The 8,420-nt window shown below is 42.8% G+C and overlaps 1 pseudogene; it reads right to left on the bottom strand.

The window, feature by feature from the left end:
- Positions 1-6,991: 6,991 nt before the first annotated feature.
- On the bottom strand, positions 6,992-8,188 carry LOC132222915 (cyclin-dependent kinase 1-like; annotated as a pseudogene).
- Positions 8,189-8,420: the final 232 nt, after the last annotated feature.

The raw sequence follows: 8,420 nt of genomic DNA, 5'->3' as shown, positions 1-8,420 counted from the left end.
ATATATTTTATTGATTTTTTACAGAGAGGAAGGGAGAGGGATAGAGAGTCAGAAACATCATTGAGAGAGAAACATCGATCAGCCGCCTCCTGCACACCCCCCACTGGGGATGTGCCTGCAACCAAGGCACATGCCCTTGACCAGAATCGAACCTAGAACCCTTCAGTCCGCAGGCCAACGCTCTATCCACTGAGCCAAACTGGTCAGGGCTTCTCCTTTTTAATTTGTATTATTTTCAAACAAAGTTTAGGTGGAACCCAACATACGAATTGACTAAAGGTCAATGAAAAGGGTTTTGACCATATACATGCCCACTTGTCCTTTCCTGCTCCCTGGGGATTCTCCCAAGTTTCCTCAGTGCTCCTCGGAGCATGTTTGAAAACCTTTGGGCCAGGATCTTTCCTAAGGGTCTGCAGGATGGGATTGGGGTGAGAGAGGAAAGACTCACCACCCATCTCTCAGATTTCCCTCTTCAGAGCAGTTTCTGCTTCCTTCTTGCTCCCTACTTGAGTCCCCACCCCTACCTCTCAGCCATCTCACATCACAGCGTCTTCTGGGTGAGTCCAAGTCCCACAACCCCCCAGGGCGAGCCATATTTAGGGAGCATGAGTATCTGTTGGTATTGCTTGAATTTGGTGCCCTTTTAGCCTCCTGTCATTTGTGCCAAGCCAGCCAGGTCTGGGAAGAAGTTGGGGATTCCACAGAGGCCTAAGGGCTATGGGGACTGTGGTCTTCACAGGATTACCGTCCAGTCCTCTGCTGGTGACTCTGGGGGAGAGGAGTGTCCTGCTTTCCCAGTTCTTTCCCTTCACTGATGCTCTCATCTGCTTTCCCACCCCCTCCCTCTACCTGACTCTTCCCCACCCCCTCCCAGTCCACTCCCACCCCACTTTTTCTCTCCCACAATTTTTGCCCCATCTCTTTGTCTCTCCACAGCATCTCTCTTTTTTTAAAAAAATCAATCCAGAGAGCGATTAGGTTTGCAAATGAGCGGGCAGAAAACCGGGAACAAAGGGAGCCAGAGCCCAAGAGGGAGCAGGTATAATTACTGTAATTAACTCAAGCAGCAGGGACGCATCCCCTTGGCAGAGGCTGCTGCAAGGTACTGTTCAGGCGCAGCAGGGGATGCTGAGGGGAGTGGCACCCGCCAGGAACTCAGCCGGTTCCCTCTTCCCCAGGATTAGGGTGTCCTTCCCAGGGGCCCTGGCTCTGGAAGCTCCTCCAGGAGCAGGTACCTGTGTGAGGATCCACCTGGTCTTCTGTCCTGGGCTCTGCAGGAGCCAGGAGGAGGGGATCCAGGCTCAGAGAAGATCTGGTCTGCCTGGCAGAGTGGGGGCCAGAGAACGAAGTTGCCTCTCTCATCACTTCGCTGGACGCTTGTCTCTTTCTTGCTTTATGACATCCTGGGAGCCTGCTCTGTTGTCCCTGGGAGCCAAATACTTCTAGAAGCCTTGGGGAGAAAAACAAGTCTGATGCCATAAAACTGTCACATCTGTGTCCTCAAGCATCCCCAAATATATACCTCCTGCACCTGAGGCCTTCCATGCACCTTTGCAACCTTCCCTTTCACTTCATCTTCTAGCCACATCTGACCATGGGCTGCACCCTGAGCATGACCTACATTCTTCCATTCTCTGCCCTCACACGTTGGGCCGGCCCTTTTCTCCTATGTGCACTTTCCCAAATGCAGTTGGTAAAATGTTACCCACCTTTTGAGATACATTTGAAATTAGAGCCATGTCTGTGAAGTATATATGATCTCACCTTCCAAAAAAGCCCATAGCCCTTGTCTCTTTTATAGACCTTACCTCACTGTTCCCCTCCCATCTCCTATCATTTGGAAAAGGCAGACAGATCCTGACTTTGGATTCGTGGAGTTTAACTGCCACCTTTGGGCTCTGGGTCAGTCAGATCCCTTTTACTTGCCAATGACAGGAACCCCAACTCAAACTGGTGGAAATAATGAAGGGAATTTATTAATATCAAAAGTCTGGGGATGTTTGTAGTTAGGCATGGCCGATCCAGGGGCCCAGTATTATCGCCAGATCTCTCTCCCTCTCTCCCCTTTCCTCGGTGTGGGTTTCCTTCCCAGCAAAACTCTCTACAACACGGCCCCCGCATCTCCAGACCAACATTATTCTTAAGCCATGATCCCAGGGAAAGAGTTTCTCCGTCCTGCTGTTCCAGAAGACACCTGAATTGACTCATTGGGTTGAATTGGGTCTAGAGCCAAAAACTGGTTAGTGGAAGTGAAACCCAGTGACTGGCCACGCTGGCATCAAGTGCTGCAACCTGAGGGAGGACTGAGGCCAGCCCTATCCAAACCACGTGGGCTCCCAACAGGGAAGAGTGGTTCCTCAGCAGGAAGTAGAAGAGCACACAGAGATGCTGCACAGGTGGAGACAGCAGATGCCCACCACTGGTTCAGAGCACCCAGGTGAGGGCCCAGCCCCTGGAAATGCCCCATATCCTCCCATTTTTATACTCGACCCATCCTTTAATACTCAACCCATGTCCATCAGCTCTGTGATGCCTCCCCATCTGCTCTAGGTGCCCAGAGTCTGTACCACTTACCCAAGTGCAGACCTTTATGACGCCTTATCAAGATCTTTATATTTTCATTTGTTAAAGCCTCATTTAGCAACATGATTATAGGCCCACTGGGAGCAGGGTTGTGACCATCCTTGTATTTCCCCCTCCTATCCTAATACAGCCCTGGGTGCCTGGATAGTGCTACAATGAACCATGCATGGATTACAGATCATATCCAGGTCTGAAAACTGACTGGGTCCCTTACCACCCCTGTGACCTTGGGAGTCCCCTGACCTCTCTGCGCCTTAGTTTCCACATCTAGAAGTTAGGGCTATGAAAACATCTATTTTACAGAACCATCCTATCTAATAAAGAGGGAATATGCTAATTGACCTTCACACTGTCGCAAAGATGGAGGTGCCCACAGCCAATAAGGAGGGAATATGCTAATTGCCCCACCCTCAAGGGCAATGCTCACAGCCAATAGGAGGGAATATGTTAATTGACTGCCCCACCCTCAAAGATGGCTGTGCCCACAGCCAATAAGGAGGGAATATGCTAATTGACTGCCCCACGCTCAAAGATGGCAATTCCCACAGCCAATAACGAGGAAATATGCTAATTGACTGCCACACCCTCAAAGATGGCGGCGCCCACAGCCTCAAGATGGTGGTGCCCAGTCCCCTCAGCCCCACCAGGGCGGCAGGCATGTGGCAAGGCTGGGCCTGCCCCCAGGTGGGCCCAGTCACTCCACCTGCCTGCCTCCAGAGTCCCCCAGTCCCCTCAGCTCACCAGCTAAATCTTGACTCCCCCAAGATTTAACTATAGTTGGCTATTTGCACCTGTGTATTCAACCAACCATGAATTGAAAACAATATTTTTAGAGATAGGCTTGGGGAAAGGGAGAGGAAGTGGGAGTTAGTGTTTAATGGGCACAGAATTTCAGTTTGGGAAGATGTAAAATTTTAAAAAATAGTGGATGTAATTAATGCTAGTGAGTTTTACACTAAAAAAATGGTTAAAATAGAAAATTTTATTCTCTCTATTACCATAATAAATAATTAAGTTAAGAAAAAAATAATTTTTAATCCTCAGTTGGGAAAGTGCAGTTGAGAATATGAAAATACTGTTTTCTGTCAGGTTGACCCTGGATGTGAAACCTGCAGATTTCAAAGGGCTGACTGTATTGAAAAAAATCTGAGTATAGGTTGACCCACACAGTTCAAACCATATTGTTCAGGGTGAACTGTACAGGATTGAGTGTTTATTTAGTTACAACTGAGGTAAGAAACAGGCGTTGGCCTTCCTTATTTCTGCGACACTGTGGTCTCCAGGCTGTCCTTTGCCTCCTTAATCATTTGTTTTGTTTTCCTTGACCAGCTTCTCTTATTTTTTTCTCTACCTTTTAAACGATGTGCATGTGCAGGGCAGCAGAGTGGAGTGGTCAAGAGCTCAGACAGGCTCTGGTCCTCGGTTGCCTCCATGTGGGTTACAGTTATACCAGTTGCTGGAGAATAACCTCAGGCAAGTTAGTTAACCTCTGAGCGGCCCAGTTCCTCACCTGTAAAGTGAGAAATCACAATAGTATTTACCCCATGCTGCTGGACTGAATGAGTTGATTTGTATAAAGCACTTAGAACAGGACTTGGTAGGGAGCAAATGCAATAGAAACATTAACTATTACTCCTATTTTAATGTTCCAAACTGAAATACGTTATCCTTCAGCATTAGGTTGAGCCAGTTCTTTAAACTTCTATTCTTTCACTCCTCTCCTAATTTTTAAATTTAGTCCCTCATAGTTTCAAGTATGGATTACTCCCACACCTTTCTAAATGGTCTCCCCTCCCTGTCTTGCCTTCTGATCTATTCTTCACACAAAAAGCTAATCATATCTCTCCCCTCATTTGTCTTTGAGTGGCATCCCATAGCGATGAGGACACAGAGTCCAAACTCTAGGGCATTACATGCAAATGATTTTCCTTGCTTACTTCTTTAGCCTCATCCCTACCTACTGTTATTTTCACCAGTTTTTAATGAATCCTGCCAGGGATATGCTGTACATAAACAAGCTTATATCCTCTCTTCTTCATACATATGATGCCCGTTGCTACACAGTTTTGCACCTTACTTTTGTCACTTATTATCCTACAAATTGTTCCTTATAGATTGACCTCATTCTTTTAAAGGCAGAGCCTGCACTCCTAGCCCCTACTCTATTCTGCCCCAGTGAATGACAGCCGAGTGATTTTTGGCTCTAACTGATGCTCGACAAATAGTTGAAGAGTTGAACACATTACGTTAAAACTGTGCCCAGGTGGCTGGACTCTCGTGTTCTGATGACTGGAGGAAACAGGATGCTCCATATTCAGTTTGGGGTCCTGTGTAATCCGGGTGGTTCTGTCCTCTCCTTACACGTCTCTGAAGAAGTTCTTCTTGCCTCCTGCATTAATTTTGACATAGTCCAATTTATCAATTTTTCCTTCTATAATATATCCTTTTTTGGGTACTAATAATTCTTTGTATATACTATGGTCATAAGATTTTCCTCCTGTGTTTTCTTTTAGACATTTTTAGTGTAGCATTTACAAATTAAGCCAATGATCAATTTTAAGTTAAATTTTGTTTATAGTGTAAGTCAATGTGTAAGGTTTATTTTCTTCCTAGGATAGTCAATTGTGCTAGAAACATTTGTTGAAAATCTTTTCTGCATTGATTACTTTGGCATTTTTGCCCAAAATTAATTGACCATATATGAGTAGGTCTATTTCTGGGCTCTTTACTCTGTTCCATTGACCTTGGCATCTATCCTATTAATAGCATACTGTCTTTATTATTGTAGCTTTATGGTAAATCTTAAAATAGTGTCATTTTTACACTATTTTAGGATGTAGTGTAGGATGTGGTCTAAGTCCTTCAACTTTGGTCTTCTTTTTTACAGTTTTTTTTGACTATTTTAAGTCCCTAACATTTACATATAACTTTTATTGTCAGTTTGTCAATTTCTATTAAGAAAAAACGCGGTGACATTATGATTGAGATTATATTGAATACCCGAGTCTTAACAATACTGAGTCTTTCAGTCCATAAACATTGTATACATCCTTATTTATTTAGGTCTTCTTTAATTTTTTCTGTGATTATTTTATCATTTTCAGTGTGGAGATTTCAAATATGCTTTGCTTAAATTTATCCATAAGTGTTTTATGTCTTTTGATGTTATTATAAATGGTATTTGTGGTAGCCAGTCTCCAAATTGGCTCCCAGTGATCCTTCCCTTCTGATATTAATGCCTTCATATAATACCTGGCCCCCTTCTCCAACCCCCATGCACACATTGTACCAGAGTTGGTCTGGGTGACCAATAGAATATGGCATAAGTCGAATGCCATGTCTGAGATTGGTAATAAAAGGCATCATGGCTTCTTCTTTGCTCTCTTGTGTATTGCTTGCTCTGGAAGACCTGGGAACCTCTCTGTTGGGAAGTCCAATGGGGTGAAGAACAGAGACCTCCTAAATGAGGAACTGAGGCCTCCACCAGCAAGTCGAGAATGAGTGAGTGATCTTGGAAATGGATCCTCCAGCCCAGGTCAGACCTTCAGATGACAGCAGCCTGAGTTGACATCTTGACGGAAACATCCTGAGAGACCCCTGAGCTGAAGGACCACCCAGTGAAGCTGCTTCCAGATTCTCAACTCTCAGAAATTGTGTGAGATAATAAATGTTTGTTGTTTTAAACTGGTAGTTTGTTATATAGCAATTGAGAACTAATACAGTATTGTGTTTTTTTAAATTTATGGTATTTATCTTATTTCAATTTCCAATTCTTCAATATCCAAATAGCATAGAGAAATTCTCTTAAAAAAATAAAGATCTTGTGTCCTGTGTCCTTGCTAAAATCAGCTCTTTTTGCAGATACTTTAGGGTTTTCTATATAGGTAATCATGTCATCTTTGACAAAGATAGTTTTACTTTTTTTCCCCCAAATCTGGATGCCTTTTATTTACTCTACTGCCTTTTTAAACTAGCTGGAACTTTCAGTATTATGTTGCATAAAATGGTGAGGGCAGATATTCTTGCCTTGTTCTTGATCTTAGGGAAAACCATTCAGTCTTTCATTATAAGTATGATGTTAGTTGTAGTAGTTTTTCCATAGATGTTCTATATTGGGTTGAGGAAGTTTTCTTCTGTTCTTAAGAAATTTTCCCAATTCCTGTCATCAATATTAGACGTAGTTTTATTATAATAACAGATAGTTGTTATAGTGAGACCTACACATATATATTTAAATTAATATAGAATGATATTTACATGTTTAAATTACATTTTGAAATCAGAAGATGAAGTATAGCTTAAGTTTTAAAGTAAAGAGAAGAAAAATACACAGGACAAAAATAGAATTAACAGTAAAAATATCACTATCTGGTCTTGATACAACATGTAGAAACTTTTTGTCAGAAAGCTACATTTTAATCTGATTATCCAAACCAATAAAATATGGATGGCTCAGTGCCATTTTGCCAGCAACTTGTTTGGCTGGATCATAAACTAACATTTTTGAAAGCAAACCTAAGGTATTTTCAACCAAGTTTTTCAATGGGATGCTAGGTTTCCTGGTTTCAACTTGGGAAACGTATTCTTATAGTCCTGTGAAGATTCTACTTCTGGCACACTTTATTTTTGGTGGTGCCACAAAACTTTGAAAATCCAGAAGAGTTGATTAATTTCTGAATCCCCAGATGGCTTATTGTTGCTAATTCTGCAGGTATGGTTTCTGTCTTCCAGAGGTCAGCTAGCTCAGTTGTGAGCTGACCAAGCAGTACTTCTGGAGATCTATAGTATACCAGAGTGCTGCTACCTCACATATGTTTCCTCTGATTGGTATTCCAAAAGCTCTGAAAGGCCCAAACCAGCTGGTTTACTAGTCATTGTTCCTTTGTTATCAGTGGACTTTGAGGTTTTAAGTCTCTGTAAGAGCTCTTCTAAAGTGACAGAACACAACCTCTTGCATGGTTTTGTATGTTTCTCTCTCTTTCTCCCCCCCTCTCTCTCCCTGCCTCTAAAATCAATAAGCATACCCTTGAGTAAGGTTTAGAAACATAGAAAAAAGATGTGCTTATGAACAAGTGAAGAATCCACGAACTGACCAGAAGGGATAGAGTCCAAGTATTTCTGGAGATCCAAGGTATTCAAAGATGAGATAAAACCTAGAGTCCTTCATAAGCACATATTTTTTTTTCTTTCTAATCCTCACTCAAGGATAATGCTTATTGACTTTAGAGACGGGAAGGGGGGGGGCAGAGAAAGGGAGAGAGACAGAGAGAGAAACATTGATGTGAGAGAGAACATCAACTGGTTGCCTTCCATATGTGCGCTGCCCGGGGATCAAACCTGCAACCTTTTGGTATATGGGACAATGCTCCAACAAACTGAGCCACACTGGCCAGGGCTATAAGCACCTCTTGAAGGCTGTATTTGAATGACAAAGTTCTTTTAATAGAGAAATTCCCAGAATTACAGTACTAGAAATCTCTTCCTCTTTACTTTCTCGTCTGATTTTCATCATGGCTACCACTTTACCCGTTGTTTTGTGTCTACCCTGATGCATAACTCCATGGGTACTTTCTCCAGTTTTCTCTGTTTTGATGTAATATTCCATAGTTATTCAGTAGGTATGGTAGATCCCAGCTTATTATTCTGTGATGGTGGGGGTGGGTGGGATGGTTGAGGGGGTGGTGAAGACAATCGTGACTGGCATCATGTCTGTGCTGCTCTTTCTTTCTTTCTTTCTTTTTTTTTTTTTTTGTGCTGCTCTTTCTTAAACTTCTGAGAACCCTGAGAATTTTTACTATGAATTGTTTTCTAATAATCTTTCTGAGTCTATTGAGATA

Source organism: Myotis daubentonii, chromosome 1 (genome assembly GCF_963259705.1).
Source record: "Myotis daubentonii chromosome 1, mMyoDau2.1, whole genome shotgun sequence".
Lineage (NCBI taxonomy): Eukaryota > Metazoa > Chordata > Mammalia > Chiroptera > Vespertilionidae > Myotis > Myotis daubentonii.
This window is presented reverse-complemented; position numbering and strand designations above follow the sequence as displayed.